At 40.4% G+C, this 17,574-nt stretch overlaps 1 pseudogene; it reads right to left on the bottom strand.

The window, feature by feature from the left end:
* Positions 1 to 236: 236 nt before the first annotated feature.
* On the bottom strand, positions 237 to 11,267 carry LOC138993469 (matrin-3-like; annotated as a pseudogene).
* Positions 11,268 to 17,574: the final 6,307 nt, after the last annotated feature.

The following is a 17,574-nucleotide window of genomic DNA, read 5'->3' as shown; positions in this document are numbered from 1 at the left end:
AACATTTCAAACATGTATGACCAATGAACATGACCTAGGTTTTTATTGGTATTCACTTCAGAAACTTGAATCCACAGCTATAAACAAATTTCTGTTCACAAAGGTCACGTATGCAGGTATAGGGATTAGAAGCGTGCATCTAGCTTATGGCCAAACTATTTTTAAATGCAGAAATGTAAAATAACATCTTTAAAATATGAAATGATGATCTACACACTTCAATAATCAAATGTTGCTTATACCAGATGTATGACAGCTACAGGATTCAAGTGATAAGCAACAAGGTCTATAGAAATTAATACTGGTCAAAGAGAACAAGAATATTTTTACATTTCACTGAAAATGTACTAGAATATAAAATCGAGCAGAAATGTAGGGAAAAATTACAAAATCTAAAACCATTTATTTAATATTTCTTATTACCTAAACAACAGTATAACATTAAAAGAAACCTGCACCTGTATTTTAATTGTTAATATCAGTTAATGAAGTTATCAAAAAAATGAAATGCAATAATAAAAGCTTCAAACTCCAAATGAAAAGTCTGCAAGGCTCAGATTAAAACGTGGCATGCTTAAGATGAAAGTAACGAACATACAATGTTTTTGTTCTTTATTGAATAGAATCAAAAGTTTTGACATTTCTTTGAAGCCTAGAAGTACTAAATTTCATTTCTTTGAATAGTTCTACATATCTTTTTTTTTAATGGTGCAAGTTGTCTTAACACATTGTGCACCAGTAGTTTTATTACTACTTTTACCCAGTGGCCAGATAAGTTTCTATTGAACGAGTACAAAAAACGTTTTACAAAGTATCATACTTTAAAAAGATATTAGCTTGTAAGAACATGTAATAAATAACTTCAAAATGCAATGGGTATTTAATTTTAGGATGGGCCTTTAACATTAATGTAAAACACTGTGTAATATGAAAACACGAGAATGCTTGTGGTGCGTCCACAGTGTGTTAAGTAGCTTACAAAGTCAGTATCTACAAAGTAGTTGTCTGTTACCATTCTGATACAACAAAAATTCATCATTAATTTAACCTTCTGTGTTTTTGCTATAACACTTAACACAAGAATAGACGTCTACTATTTTTCCACTGAAACAAAGGAGTACAGTAGTTTTCTTCTCGATGTTAGTGTTGTATTTAAAAAAGGTCAACATTAAAAATGAACTATTACTTTCTTTGAAATCATTAAGCTTCTTGCACATCTTAAATTTCCTTCTTCTGCCTGTGTTCAGAAATTTCTTTAATTCCCGGTAATGAGGAAGGCTGTTGCAATGAGCACCCTTTGCAACTTCTTCATTTGCGTATGTGAAGCCCTGTTTTAGGAGTCACATAGTTTATGCCAATAGGAACAATGGGTTGATGTGGTCCAATTCTCTACTCATCCGGGATTGTGTAGTCGACCGTGTTTTCATCACTTTGGCCGCCTGCATTTTCATTTGTGTCTTTGTTTTTGTTTTGTAAGTAGATTTTTTAAAAACATTTTTTATTTTTTTTATTGTCTAAAGTTTTACATATGTTTTTTTTTCCCCCAATTGACCCTCCTCCCCAATTGTGTCTTTGTTGGGATCATCAGCGTTCTCAGCAGATTCAGCTCCTGGTTCTGTATTTTCCTCATTTTTAATTCCATTTTCCAGCACTGCTTCATTTTGTTGACCAGGTTCCTTGATCTTGTCCACCTTAATTTCAACCAGTTGTCACCAGATTTAAATGCCAGGCCTGATTTATGAAGTTTCTGAAGTTTTGAATCTTCCTCGTCACCAGCCTCATTTAGAGTGACAAAACCTTCCATGTTCCCTGGGAAACGATGCTTTTTAAGCTTTTTCTTTGCAGCTGAAGCACTCGCATTTCCATCTTTTTCACATCTTTGTTTGAGGTTTCTTTTTCCCATCAGAAGTCACATCATCTAAATTAGCAAGATCTTCTCATCTCCCACTCAACTGCCACTTTCTAGCAGTGCTGCTGCTTCACCTACCAGTAGCTCATCTTCAGGTTCAAGATGCATGCTAGGTTCTTGTTCTGCCTGGTCATCTTCTGTATCTTTTTCACCGTCTTCACCTGACTTCTCTTCTTGTTCTTTCATTTTATTTTACTATTATTATTTTTTAATCCTCACATGAGGATACTTTTCCATTGATTTTTAGGGAGAGTGGGAGAGAGAGGGAAAGACAGAGAGAAACATTGATATGAGAGAAATGCGCCTTGACCAGGGCCCAGACCGGGGAGGAGCCTGCAACTGAGATATGTGCCCTTGACTGGAATCAAACCCGGGACCCTTCAGTACGCAGGTTAACATTCTATTCACTGAGCCAAACCGGTGAGGGCCTGTTCTTGTTCTTTACCTTCAGTTGTACTTTCAGTCTTCTGGGAACCATCAGTTTTGGATTTCTTATCACTTGGAGATTTTTTGCCATCTGGAGAATAAAATTTTTTTCAGGATTTATCTTTTTTCAGTAAGTCAGTGCCTCTGTTAGGAATCCTTAGTACCAACTTTTTGTATTTTTTAGATAGGCCAACTTTCACACGCCTCCTCTGAAACCAAAGGGCCTTTTTCAAGTAGTGTTTGACCATTGCCATTGCATCTTCTCTTGTCTCCATCTCAATAAAGGCCTGACTTTTCATCCTCATCAGTATATAATTCTGTATTTTCCCATAAGACTCAGCAAGCTTAAGGACAACACTGTCAGAATAGCCAGAATGAGGTAAGTTGCTGAGATGTATCACACATCCAAGCTCCTTCTTCTGATCAAACTTCTGGCCGGCTTCCCTTCAGGTTTCTTTATTCTTTCATACTCTTGTGATAATGCACTTTCATTGGCTTGCCAAATACTAATGCTGGTGTAGTTGTATAATAATCCGCTGCAGCCTGAGCAGCTTCTGTGGTTGCCATTTCAATAAACGCCTCATCAATTTTATTTAAAATCAGATGAATTGAAATGACTCCAAATGGTCCCACCAGCTATAATAATTGATATCTCACGTTTTTCCCTCATTGGAAATCCATGATGTGAACAACTTGGCTAGTTTCTACTCTGCCCTTTTGCATGTGTCTTGGTCCTTGCAGGTTCCCATTTCCAGCACCCAGGTTTCCTCTTGGTCCAATTGCTGGTCCCCCAAGATGAAATGAGGGAGGTGGAGGCCCCAAAATTCCTGGTACTGAGTTTGTAGATAGTTGCAACATGAAGGGATAACCCATTGTGCGTCCTGTATCATTGTCAGGGTTCTATTCTGGATACATTTCAAGAAGCAGCTAGCATTGGTGACTGTGACTAGCTCCATTGATATGTTGACTCTACACCTTATTAGAATGAGCTGGCAAATCACATATAGAGCACAGATGGGGATAACCCTTCGGTCAGAGTCCATGGAAGTCTTCAATATTGCTGTTTGGAAGAGTGCCCCTCGTTTTCTCAAAGAGAGAATTTTCTTGTAAGGGGCCAGAACCACGTCTCATTCTCTCATACCCACTGTCAAATTTATGATAGTTATGCAAAGTCTCACCAAAAAAAGAATCACCCCTACACCTTTCTCCATCTCTCAACCTGTCATCTTCATAATCCATTCTGTCATAATAACCAGATACTTGAGAACAGCTTCCATGGTCATCATCAAGCACTGGGTTGAGACTAGGACCATGATCATCAAAACTACCTTCTAAAGTGCCTTTTTTCTTCCTAGTCATCCCTAGGAGGCTCCTCCTTTTAAGTTGTAGAAAGATTTGGGGGAAATTCTCAGGAGTTATCTTGTCCCCTGGGTAACCACTCAATTTATCTAAGTCCCTAGCAAACAGATCAAAGCTGTACAAAATGTCACTGGCCTGAGAAGACAGAGGGAGTGAACCTGTACTTCCAATGGTGTAGTCTGACAATTATGGGAAGAAGTACCAGCAGAAGACAATGCCCGATGAGCTCCTTGTTGATTCAATGAAAAACTCATCCCAAGATTCATTAAACTAGCATCCTTCCAAGAGATGCTGGCATACTTCAAGAAGGCCTATTCCCGCTGCAGACAAGTCTTGGCCATGACCCTGCACATCCCTACAAGAGATGACTGCTGGAAGGACTTGGACACTGTAAACTAACTCTTGTCTAGTTTACAGATTAAACATATTTTAATTTTTTAAAGATGGACAAAAAGAAAGCTCACACATAGAAAACTAGATTAATGGTGCTTCAAAATATGGTAACACCAAGAAAATGACCAGTAAGGACTGTAGAATCTTCTTCAGGCTGAGAACCAGCAGATAACTCTTAAGGAAAGGGAGAGGGAAAAGGAGAGTTACCTCTCTCCTAGCGATCGGGGATGCAGAGGCTCCCACAATCCTCTGCAGCAACTGCACTCTGGAATATTGTTCAGAAATATGTTAGGAACTGATTCTCTTTCCCTTCTTTATGAGGAAAATAGTTAGATTTCTATGCATTCAGACCTCTTTCAAGATCTATTAAACATTAACATCAATGGGAAGATGCACTTCAGTTTTTGTGTGCCTCACATTTTGCAGAGTGCTATGGCGGACAACCTGAGTGCTATTTAATATTTCATTTCACAAATGTACATTGAGTACTTTCTGCTGAGTCACCGGAAGCTTTTATTAGGGTGAAAACAAAGTCCCTTCCGTTTGTGTGGGAGGGCTGTGGAGACTGGATGATTGATGGGGAGTGAAACCTAAGCCAGGAAGACTGGTTTGGAGTTAATTCAATAGCCAAAGAGTGGAGTACAAGGGACCTGACCAAGGTAGTGTCAATGGGAATACAAATGAGGGAATGGGTTGGGAAACTTATTTTTTTCAAGTTGACAGAGTGTTTGTTGGTGGGATAGGTAAAAGAAAGAGATAATTGAAAGGGGATTAAATAACTTTCTTTATGTCATTAATTAAATAATGGCGGGACTACTAGAAATAATTAATCCAGAGAGGCAGATGGTCAGTAGAGAAAGACCAAGGCTTAGATTCTAATGACTATGGGGCGATAATAAGAGACTTCCAATGGAAGGTGCTTGTTGGCATCTGGGCTCTGTAGGATGAAGGGTAGATTAATGTAACGGCATGGGATCATCCAGTTAAATGCAGAAAGATACAGGGCAGGAATATAGAAGTTCTCCTGCCAATTCTTGTTGTTGAGATTGGTTTAAATAAGTGAATTTTGAGTAAAACATCCTGTAATAAAGAACTACTCTATTGTAACTATTATTACTTTGTGGAAAATATCCGAGAACTTAATGAAGTGTTCAAGGTTTATTATCTCCTACACACAAATTTGCATATCCAAATAATCACATGGATTGGCATCAATGAAGAACCTTTCCTCTGTTTTCTTTAAAAAATGTTTCTAAAAAAATATTTTTATTGATTTCAGAGAGGAAGGGAGAGGGAGAGAGAGATATATAAACATCAGTGATGAGAGATAATCAGTGATCGGCTGCCTCTTACCCCCCCCCCCCCCCCCCCCCCTCGCTCACTGGGGAATGAGCCTGAAACCTGGGTATGTGCCCTTGACCAGGAATCAAACCAAGACATCCTGGTTCATAGGTTGATGCTTAACCACTGAGCCATGCCAGCTGAGTGAAAGCACCCCAGATCGAACCTGCAACCCAGGTATGTGCCATTACCAGTAATTGAACCTGCAACCTTTTGGTGTACAGCAGTGGTTCCCAAACTTATTTGGCCTACCGCCCCTTTTCCAGAAAAAATATTACTCAGCACCCCCTGGAAATTAATATTTTTAAAATTTTAATAGCAATTAAACAGAAAGATATATGTATTAATGTTTCTACCTTTTTTGTAAAATATAGTAAAGAAAGGTGTAAATTAGAAACATTGAAGTTTGAAATTATGAAACTATTTATTGAACTCTGAATAGAAAGGTAATACAAAAAAAGTTAAAACAAATGCACCTGTGGCCATCACCGCCCCCTGGATCGCTGCAGCGCCCACCAGGGGGCAGTAGTGCCCACTTTGGGAATCACTGGTGTACAGTATGATGATCCAACCAGCTGAGCCACACCAGCCAGGGCTCATCTGTTTTCTATGTTGTCTTTGATATAATTGCAGGTATGAGGTGAAGTTTATCCTACCTAGGAGGCAAAGTTTGTGCCCATCCCAGGGTTCAGACTGAGCACTTTCCCTTTCTGAGTCCCTCTAGCTTGCCTACTGAAAACGGATCTACAAGAGAAGAAAACTGTAACCCTACAATGCTTCTGTAACTCTTGAGAGTGGAGCAAATGGGCTTGTCTCAGTAGAGACCAAGTTCTTAGAGAGATTAGGAGGACTTAGACAGGAGTGAGAGTTTTATATTAATTTCTCCAGAAGTGGGGAGGAGAACTTACCCAAGATTATAGCAGTGAGACCTCATGCTTTGAGTCGTTTTCTAAGGACCTGGGAGCTGCAGGTCTGAAATTACCTGGAGGCAAAAGAGCTGCCTCATTCATGTCTGTGTTCATCTTGGTCACCATCTCATTCAGACTCAGCACCTGGAGCCTCTCTTCATTCTGGATGTGACCTTATTAGGCCCATCATGTCCATGGTTCCCAGCCAATGCTGAGACTACACTGCCCTGTTTTCCCCTCTCACAAGGTAGAAAGGTGGCGATTAAATTTGAGTAAAGGGTTGGAAAGAAAATGGAGAAGGGGGCAAAATGAAGAAGAGGGATAGTTCATTGGGAATGAGGATGAGATTTGGAAATGAAAATCTAGGAAGAGCAATACCCAGGAGTCCTTACAACCAGAACCCAAAAATCTGTCCCAGCAGGGTCTTTAAATTCTAAACTGGCATTTAGGGAACATGCCCTGATCATAGTAGGTGATTAATATATGGAGCAGAATCCCAGATGAAGAATTTTAGAACAGCAACCAAGATGCTAAGACAGACATAAGAAATGGGAACATGCAAGCTAACATCATGCTTAGGAGCAAGAACTTGGTACAGTCATGAGGACCAAGATGCTGCATGAAAGTTATTTCAAGGACAGTGATGATGCTGAGGTCCAGAGAATGCAGGTAGGACTGGTTAATTACTATTTCTCAGCAGAGGCTTCGGCTCTGATATGGGAGCAAGGAGGGATGTGGAAGCTGGGAACCAGTTTGGATCTTTTTAAAACTCCCAATGTGTTGTTATTGTTTAAACTTCAGTTTCCAATTCTTATTGCTAGTACATAAAAACTATTGAAATTTGTGTATTGGTCCTATAATCTGTGGCTTTATAAATTCACTGATTGTCCTAGGTACCCTGCCTCCATGCTTTTTGATTCTATAGGATCTTCTCATGCAATCTACACTAATAAAAGAGAAACATGGTAATTGGCGTACGACCGCTACCCTTCCCATTGGCTAATCAGCATATCCTTATGCAAATTAACTGTCAGCCAAGATGGCGGCCGGCAGCCAGGCAGCTGGAAGCGAACATGAGGCTTGCTTGCTCCAGGGACTGCAGACTCCAACGTTCCCCGCCTGCCTTGCAGGCCTCTGAGCTGGCAGTTTGAAACTTTGTAACAAATATAGCCGGCTGGGATCTCAGAGCTGAAGTTATACATTGTTTCGATTATAGAACTGAAACAAACCAGCAGCGGAAGCCTCAGAGCTAGAGCCAGAGCTAAAGCTGGCCCAGAATAAAAGAAAAAAAAGAAAAAAAGGAGTGGTTGGGAGCTTCAGTAAAAACCGCCAGCCTGGAGGCAGCCCTCAGCCCCTCACCCAGACTGGCCAGGCACCCCAGTGGGGACCCCCACCCTGAAGGGTGTGTGACCAGCTGCAAACAGCCATCATCCCCTCATCCAGGCTGGCCAGGCACCCCAGTGGGGACCCCCACCCTGATCCAGGACACCCTTCAGGGCAAACCAGCCGGCCCCCAGGCCTCTATCCTATATAGTAAAAGGGTAATATGCCTCCCAGCACCGGGATCAGCGGAGCCGAGAGGTCTCCTGGCACCGGATCAGCATTACAGGGTGCAGCGCCCAAACCCCCTGATCGCCCTGCGGCTCTGTGTGTGACAGGGTGTGGCATCCCAACCCCCTGATCGGCCCTGCTCTGTGTGTGACAGGGAGTGGCGCCCCAACCCCCCCCCCCCCCCCCACGGGCCCTGCTCTGTCTGTGATGGGGTAGAGCCATAACCTCCCCATCGGCCCTGCCCTGAGTGTGACAGTGGTGGCGCCCCAACCCCCTGATCCGCCCTGCTCTGTGTATGACAGGGGGCGGTGCCCTAACTCCCCTATTGGCCCTACCCTGTGCGTGACGGGGGAGCTCCCCAACCCCCTGATGGGCCCTGCTCTGTGCATGAGAGGGTGGAGCTCCCCAACCCCCTGATGGGCCCTGCTCTGTGCGTGACGGGGGGCGGGGGGCAGTGCCCCAACCCTCTGATTGGCCCTGCTCTGTGAGTGACAGGGGGCAGCACCCCAACCCCCTGATTGGCCCTGCTCTGTGCATCACAGGGGATGGTGCCGCAACCTCCCCATCGACCCTGCCTTGAGTGTGATAGGGGGCGGTGCCCCAACCCCCCAATCAGCCCGTGACTGAGGGTGGCATCACAACCTCCTGATCCGCCCTGCTCTGTGCATGACAGGGGGCGGCGCCCCAACTCCCCAATCAGCCCTGCTCTGAGCCCGACCAGGGGCTGCACCTAGGGATTGGGCCTGCCCTTTGCCACCCGGGAGCAGGCCTAAGCCAGCAGGTCGTTATCTCCCGAGGGGTCCCAGACTGCGAGAGGGCACAGGCCGGGCTGAGGTACCCCCCTCCCCCCCTGAGTGCACAAATTTTTGTGCACCGGGCCTCTAGTTTATATATAGTGATAGTTTTATTTTTTCCTGGCATCTAACCTATATGCATCTCTCCTTTGCCTTGTGGGTGTGATGTTGGATAAGGGCAAGTGAACATCTTTGCTTTCCTACAGTTTGGGGAAAACAGTCAGTCCTTACCATAAAATAAGATGTTTGCTGTAATTTTAAAATTTTTACCAGGCTACCTGAAGTGCCCATCCATTTCCAGTTTGCTAAGAGGATGTTTATTTGTTTTGCATGAATAGATGTGGAAGTTCATAAAATGCTGTTCGTGCATATTTTGAAAAACCTTAGGCTTTTTTCTTTAGTCTGTCTATATGATAAACTGTATTGGTTGATTTTTGAATGTTGGGTCAGCCTCGCATTTCCAGGGTCTCTCCATGCACCCACTTGGTTACAGCATATTAGATTTCCTATATCTTGCTATGTTTACTTTTTTATATCTTGTTGATAATTTTTCTTTGCTCATGAGGGATATTGGTCTGTAGTGTTCTGATCTTATGTGTCTGTCTGCTTTGCTATTGATGTAATACTGGCCGAACAAAAGTATTAAAGGGAAATATTCTCTTCGCTTATGTTTTGGCAAGGATATTGTCTATAGTTGGTACGTTTTTCTTCTTAAATGTTTGGGAGAATTCACCATCAAAACCATCTTTGTTACAATGTCAGAACAATGTTTGAAAAATGTCCTTGAGTACCTATTATGTATCTGTAGTATTTGGTCAAGTTCTTATGCATTTTCTCAAATTCTGTAACATATTTATTACCTCTGAAGCGATTTTTGGCTTAGGTTAGCATGGGGTACTGATGGAAGGAAGGATCGATAAGCAGGTTTGATGCAAAGCAGACAACGCTCTGTTAGTGTTCTTGAAATTTTACTGGGGACCCTGAGAATGTCCGGTAGAAAAGCTACACTTGTAGTTAAAGACAAGGCGAAGGTGGGACCTTAGATGAAGTCACAGATACCCCTGAGCCCAAATGTTCTTATCTGAAAAATAGATATAATTTTGAAAATTATATTATGAAATCAGAGTCTTCTGAATTTATGCCTAATTTATAAATTACCTAATTGGTCAGGTTTTCAGGGTGATGTATACAGAATACAATAGACCAGTGGTCCGCAAACCGTGGCTGGCGGCTCTTTGGCCCCTTGAGTGTGGCGCTTCCACAAAACACCACGTGGGGGCGCACACGTACAGTGCGATTGAAACTTTGTGGCCCATGCACAGAAGTCGGTTTTCGGCCTGGGCGAGTCTAGTTCGAAGAAGTGGCGTTAGAAGAAGTGGGGGGTGTCGGTTGGTCGGGCGAGGGAAGATGCGGCGCAGGCGGGGCCGCGGGATACGCAGCGCCTGGGAGGCGCGCGCGATTCATGCAGGAGTTGAGTGAGCCAGTCGGTCAGCAGTCTCATGTGCAGTGGTTAGTGCCAGTCGCCTCCGCAAATTGCGCGCGGGTGACAAAAGTACCTACTCGAAGCATAAAGTTACCTGTATTTTTCCAACCAGCTGCAAATCCTACAGGTATTTTTGTCATCAATTTAAGAATTGTAATTATTTTGTGTTGGTGGCTTTATTATTAAAAAATGAAACATTTTTTTAGGTGCCCTGTTTGACATGGCTACAAAGAAGAAGCAAAGAAAAACGGAAGACGAAAACCGTGAGTTTAAAGTTGAATGGACCGAGACTTTCGCGTTTATTCAAAACTTAAATGGCCTTCCAACTTGTCTTATTTGTCAGGAAAAATTGGTGCATAACAAGAAATCAAATTTGGAGAGACACTTTACAACTAAACACATGTCATTTAGTACTAAATATCCTGTCGGTGATGCAAGGAAGAAAGCAGTTGAGGAACTTCAGAAGAGTCAAGAAAAATCAAGTTCTATATTTAATTACTGGATGCAATCTTCCAACAATGTTAATATTGCAAGTTTTGTGGTTAGTCAAGAGATTGCTAAGAGAGGAAAACCATATACAGACGGCAAATACATAAAATGTTGTTTTATAAATGCATCCGAAGAGCTATTTTGGGATTTTAAGAACAAAGCAGATATTCTAAAAAAAATTAAAGAGTTACCATTGTCTGCTAAAACAGTAAAAGAACAGTCAAAATGTCTTCAAATATAACCAACCAGCAAGTCGAAGATCTTAAATTGGTTTCAGCTTTATCAATAGCAGTTGACGAGTCTTGTGACATAAATGATACAGTGTAAGTTTCACTTTGTGTACGATTTATTTCATCTACAGCTCCTAAAGAAGAACTTTTAGGGTTATTGCCACTCAAAGGTCAAACACGTGGAGAGGATATAGCAAATGCTGTAATTGAGTGCACTGAAAAACATCATATTCCATTCGATAAATTGTCTCAATTTCAACAGACGGGTCGAAAAGTATGACCGGCGTAAGAAACGGGTTTGTTGCTATTTTGAAAGAAAAAATTAATCACGAGATACTTACTTACCATTGCATCATTCATCAAGAAGCGCTTGTGCGCAGACATTTCCAGAAGAAATTTGCAAAGTTATGGAATTGGTGATTAAGATTATCAACTCCATTATAGCTAGAGCTCTTAATCATCGCCAATTTAAAGAATTTTTAGTTGAAATGGAGAGTGAGTACGCAGATCTTCTGCTGCATAACAAGGTACCTTGGTTATCAAGAGGAAACGTTTTGAAATGTTTCGCTTCCTTATTAACAGAAATTAAAGCATTTCTCCTTGAGAAGGGTGTTCACTATCCAGAACTAATGAACGATCAGTGGATCCAAAAATTTTATTTCATGGTAGATGTTACATCTCATCTAAATCAGCTTAATCATAAACTACAGGGGAAAGGAAACACAGCTTTTTCGATGTTAGAAGAAATTATTTCATTCGAAAACAAATGATCTCTTTTTGCTCAAGATTTTGAAAGAGAAACTTTGATTCACTTTCCAAGCCTGTTGAAACATTGCCAAGAAAATAATCCTGATATTGACATTTGCTATTTCAAAACAACACTTTTAAATATGAGGGAAGCTTTTCTCAACAGGTTTCAGGAATTCAGAAACAGCAAAGTGACGTTAACCTTTGTTAAAAAACCTCTCAATGCTACTGTAACAGAATTAAAATTTTCTCCCTTTAATATTGACATTGGCAACTTTGAAATGCAATTGCTGGATTTAAAAAACAAAGAACTGTGGAGCTCAAAATTTGAACGTCTTTGTGCTGATATAGAAATATTGGAGAAAAACAAATGTGAACTTAGTTCACAGCACAAGTTGTCTGCTTTGAAAGACCTGGAGAAGGAAGATATGTTGATTTTTAACACCTGGAATAGTATTCTTGACTCATATAATCAACTGAAAACACTAGCGTTTGCCGTTCTTTCCTTATTTGGGTCTACATATTTATACGAACAATCATTTCAAGGATGAATCTTATCAAGAGTAAATTGAGAAGTCATATTATTGATGAGAACCTAGAATCGTGCCTAAAATTAAAAACAACAACATACAAACCTGACTTACCCAAACTTTCCAAGGAGATTCAAGGCCATTGTTCACATTAGTGTTTGTCAGTCATTGTCATGATTTAATTTTATGGATATTGTAAGGTAAATTGTAAGGAATATAATTTTATCAATAAATAATATCATTATTAAGTATGATATCAAGTTTTATTCATCGTACCTATAGTTTAAGACTTAAAACTTTAAGTAAAGTTTATTAAGTTAATTTTACGGAACGTTGTGGAGTGAAAGAAGATGTAGTGTTGAGGATTGAGAAAGGTATGTTGAGATGGTTTGGACAAATAGAGAGGATGAATGAAAGAAGATAGACGAAACAAGTATACATACAAGATGAGTGTGGATGGGAGAGTTGGAAGGGGTCGACCTCAGTGAACGTACCTCGATCAGATTGAGGACGTTTTTAGTAAAGGCCAGCTTAGGAGTATCCTAATTAAGTTAATAACAATGTACTTACCTATATAGTTTAAGTTTAAAAAATTTGGCTCTCAAAAGAAATTTTGATTGTTATACTGTTGATATTTGGCTCTGTTGACTAATGAGTTTGCCGACCACTGCAATAGACAGATGATGTATATAGAATTGTGTACCTGAAACCTATATGATTTTATTAACCAATGTCACCCCAATAAATTCAATAAAAATGAACATTTATTTTTCATCAAGTTAAAACATATCAAAGGTTTAAGTTATATATCTGTGAGAGAAGCAACTAGTTGCTCATCAAAATAAGTATTCCCTTTGCTTTCTGGGTTTGTACCCCCCCCAACAGAGGTGTTAGTGGCTGAATTCTAGCCAGTGTCTGTGAGCGACAACATGGCATGTCACTCCCAGTCTGTCCCCAAGGCCTGCGTGTGGTCCTCCTTGTTTCCTTCCCCTTAAGTCTGGTGGGGATGGAGACAGTAAGTGACCTTGAACTTGGGTCCCTGAATGAGTCCACGGAGGAGACTTGCCCTGCCAACAGGCTAACCTGTCCAGTACTGTCATGTGAAGAACAAAATAATCTACATCGTTTGGGCCATTTGGGGATACATTTCTCACAATAGCTACTGTTCCCCTAATTTGTACAGTTCAGTAGGGTGAGAGTTCTCTCTTAACACTACTCTATTTTTCTTTTAGAAATAATGAATGCTCACATTTGAGCAATCCCAAGGTGGCACAGAAGTATTCCATGTCAGAAGGGACACAATTTGTGATCCCTAAACTTGTGGATCAAAGGTAAGAAAAGAAATTACTTTTAAGACTCGGTTGGTCAGGAGAAAGATTTCAGTGAAGGACATTGTGTTTGCCTTTGGTTGTTTGTTCAAGGACAGGCATTATTATCCAAGTAACCCTCCTGGCATTCCATGTGGCGATGTTTCGTGTCCCTAGAAACGTCAATCCCCCTCACCCCCTTAACTGTGTGAGACACAGGTGTGAACAGTGTTGAGTTAGGACTTGCTAAGCAACTACTGTGGAAACCAAAGAATTTATGTGCTTAAGAGCAATAGGAACCATCAGTGATAGGGCTCACCAACAATTTCCATAATTCTACTTTGGTGCTGAAAACAGTGGCACACGTTTAAACATGGGCCCACAGTACTTTAGAAACAGGCAGTCAGCAATGAGAACGCAGAGGTAATAGGTTCTCTCGCCTTCTATGACGGGGAGGGCCTGGGTGTCAGCTTTATTCTGGCCTGCCAGCAGCGCATTCATCATAGTCCTTCGTCTCCTTTCACTGCTGCAACTTGACAAGGATTTTCTTTCACCTTGAAACACTGCGAGTGGTGGAGAGTGGCTTTGCCGCATTCCTGCAGTCTGCACATACCCTATGGAGTGAAGGTAAATTGCTTTTTATTCTGAATTCTGGTATATTTTTGAAAAATAGTTTTCAAATCACAGATTTGATTTCCCTCCTGGTATTGAACGGTCATAAACAAATATATTTTTACGTCACTTTCCTTTAGTAAGCTTTATGATTTTATCCTCAGCAACCGGCCTAATTCAATAAGCAGCAGACCCTGGGCAGAGAGTGGATACACTATTAATTTTTATTGCTGAAGTTTCCTTTATGTACTATTTCATCTAACGATGTCACTCACATTTTTATGGTGAGACTGGCAGACCTGACAAGTCTGAGACTCTAGCCCCACAAAGCGTGCTGACAGAGCCAGGCTGTTCTGAAGTCGGCGGTGCCCAGGAGTGGGAGGGACTTGGGTCTTGCACACACGTCATTCGTGGAAAGTCTTGAGCCGGAGAAGGATGGCCAAGCAGGTGGGTTCGGCTTAGTTGTCTGATCAATAGCACACAATTGGGAAGGTTCTACGTTGGTACTAACATCAGTCCTATCAGCACTAGTTGGATGATTCAACCTTTTCGTTGTTCAAATGAACAGTACAGGCCTGAATTACCTGCAGAATAGCGCCTTGGAATTGCTTCGACCTGTGGCTGTGCAGCATTGGAGTGAAGGAGCTGAACATTCCAGCCGAATGGACAAATAATAAAAAAAAGCATGTGTCAGAAAAACAAGATGCTCCTCATTCCAGTGGACAGGCACTCGCAGGCCCTCACTTCCAAGACCATCTGGTCGCTAATGTTGACGTTGTGTTAACTGACAAGAAGCCAGAACCTCCCCTCCCAGGCTCACTCAACAGGTAACCCAGTGCTCTCAATTCATGCTCCCTCACCTTTGAAAATAACACACCCTACACGGGACATGGAAGGATGATGGGTACCATATAAACCAGTGATGGCGAACCTTTTGAGCTTGGCGTGTCAGCATTTTGAAAAACCCTAACTTAACTCTGGTGCTGTATCACATATAGAAATTTTTTGATATTTGCAACCATAGTAAAACAAAAACTTATATTTTTGATATTTATTTTATATACTTAAATGCCATTTAACAAAGAAAAATCAACCAAAAAAATGAGTTCGAGTGTCACCTCTGACACATGTGTCATAGGTTTGCCATCACTGATATAAACACTGCATGGAATGATTGTACATCCTTTAAAAGACTAAATAATATTTAGTGAGGGTTTGTGTAAAACCTTCATGGAAATACAAATGCAGGCCATTCCCACACGAGCTTATTAGAGAAACAAGGTCCTGTTATTAAAGATACATAAACTAAAAATGGAACTCCCATTTGACCCAGTAATCCTACTTCTAGGAATATATCCCAAGAAACTAGAAACACCAATCAGAAAGTATATATGCACCCCTATGTTCATAGCAGCACAATTCACCATAGCTAAGATTTGGAATCAGCCTAAGTGCCCATCAGCTGATGAGTGGATTAGAAAACTGTGGTACATCTACATAATGGAATACTATGCTGCAGTAAAAAAGAAGGAATTCTTAAAGATACATAAATTATAACTGATAATTCTGTAAAAGCTGTTTGAAATCTGTTCAGGGCTACATGCTAAGTAACTGGTGTGGGTAGGTCAAGGTGAGGTAGCCCAGTGTATGCTTGGATGGTCTGGGGAGTTCTATGGGCATTGACAGCCTTTAAAGGTCGCTTAGTGTTAAGCAATAGAGAACACAAAAGGATCTTATCTTCACAACCACGAGGCAGACGATGCCTGCCAAGGGCGCTCACAGAGGAAGACAGTAGTCCAGGCTAGCCTCTGAGAGTTCTTTACGGAGATGGAAGGAAGGGCCTGGATCTCTCCCAAAATTTATGGCAAGCATAAGACTTAAAATTGCTTTGCTTCTGTGTTAGGAACTTTCCTTTAAAATGAGGAATGAGACTAGTATGACTATTAAGAGTGTTTCCCTTTACCTTTGGTCTAGGGGTCCCCTTAAACAGTAAGATAATGAAAAGCAATAATGGAGAGAGAACCTGCAAACAATATACAAAAGGTCTGGAAACGTTGCTGGACACAGCTCCATAGTAGATACCTTTTGAAATAGCTCCAGTGAGATATTGTTTACAGACCATTAAGTATGATGTTCTTGTGGCTTTTGTAGACATGCTTTACCAGGTTGAGGAAGTTTTCTTCTCTTCTTAGTTTGTTGAAATTTTTTTTTATCATGAAAGAGCTAGATTTTGTGAAATCCTTTTTCGGTGACTATTGAGATGATCCTGTGGTTTTGTCCTTTTTTCTGTTGATAAAGTGTATTACACTAACATTTTCAGATGTTGAATCAACCTTGGATTTCTGGGATAAATCTCACTTGGTCATAATATGTAATTCTTTTCATATATAGTTTTTATAAACTGGATTCAGTTTGCTAGTAACTTGTTGAGGATGTTTTTGTGTATATTCATGAGAAATATGGGGGCATACTTTTTGTGGTATCTTTATTTTTGGTATCAGAATAATTCTTATTTCAGTATTTGGTACAATTCACTGGTAAAGCCATCTGGGCATGGGTTTTAGAATTATCAGAAGATTTTGATTATTTATTCCATCTCTTTAGTTGTTATTGTATATTCTGATTTTTTATTTTTTCTTGAGTCAGGTTTGGTAGTATGTTTTCTAGTAATATGCTCTTCTCATGAGACCTTTATCTGATTTGTTGGCATACAGAGCTGCATAGTATCCACTTATCATCTCTTTTATTCATGTAAGGTCCTTAGGTTGCCCCTTCTTTCATTATTGGTTGTAATTTGAGCCTTCTATCTTTTTTTTGGTCAATTTACTTAAAGTGGTCTTACTTTTGTTAATCTTTTCAAAGAACCAACTTTTGGCTTCATGATGTTTTCTATTTTTTTATTCCCTATAACTTTAATTATTGTAGCACAGTATTAGCATATGCCATGCATCATTTAAGCACTTTTTATTTTAGTAACCCTCTCTTCAGCCCTTTGATGTTGGTACTATAAATATCCACACGACACATATGATGACATTGAAGAAGAGAGATGTTGAGTAACATGCCCAAGGTCACACAGCTAGTACTTGACCCAGCCAGGGTTTAAATCCCTGGAGTTTGGCCTTGGAGTTCATGCTCTCAACCTTTCCCTATACTGTATACAATTATTTGTAACAGTACTGTTTGTAATAATGAATCACAGCTGTTAAATTGAGTGTGATAGAATTATGTGTATTTGACATGGAAATATGTATGCATAAGTATATATGTATCTGCAAAAATGCACGCTGTATATGTTAATACAAGCAATGCAGGAAATAAAGCAGCTTAGTAGAGAATATCTTTAATGTAGTTTTGCTTTTTATCAAAATAAACCCCTTTATTTCTAATTGCATAAACAAAGTTCTGAAAGAATACTTAATAGAAATTTTAACAAAGGTTGACTCTTACTTTTTAATGCTGTGATTATAGGAAATATTCACTATTACACTTATA

This window comes from Myotis yumanensis, unplaced genomic scaffold, assembly GCF_028538775.1.
Source record: "Myotis yumanensis isolate MYYU_CA2020_CCGP unplaced genomic scaffold, mMyoYum1.0.hap1 SCAF_15, whole genome shotgun sequence".
Taxonomy (NCBI): domain Eukaryota; kingdom Metazoa; phylum Chordata; class Mammalia; order Chiroptera; family Vespertilionidae; genus Myotis; species Myotis yumanensis.
This window is presented reverse-complemented; position numbering and strand designations above follow the sequence as displayed.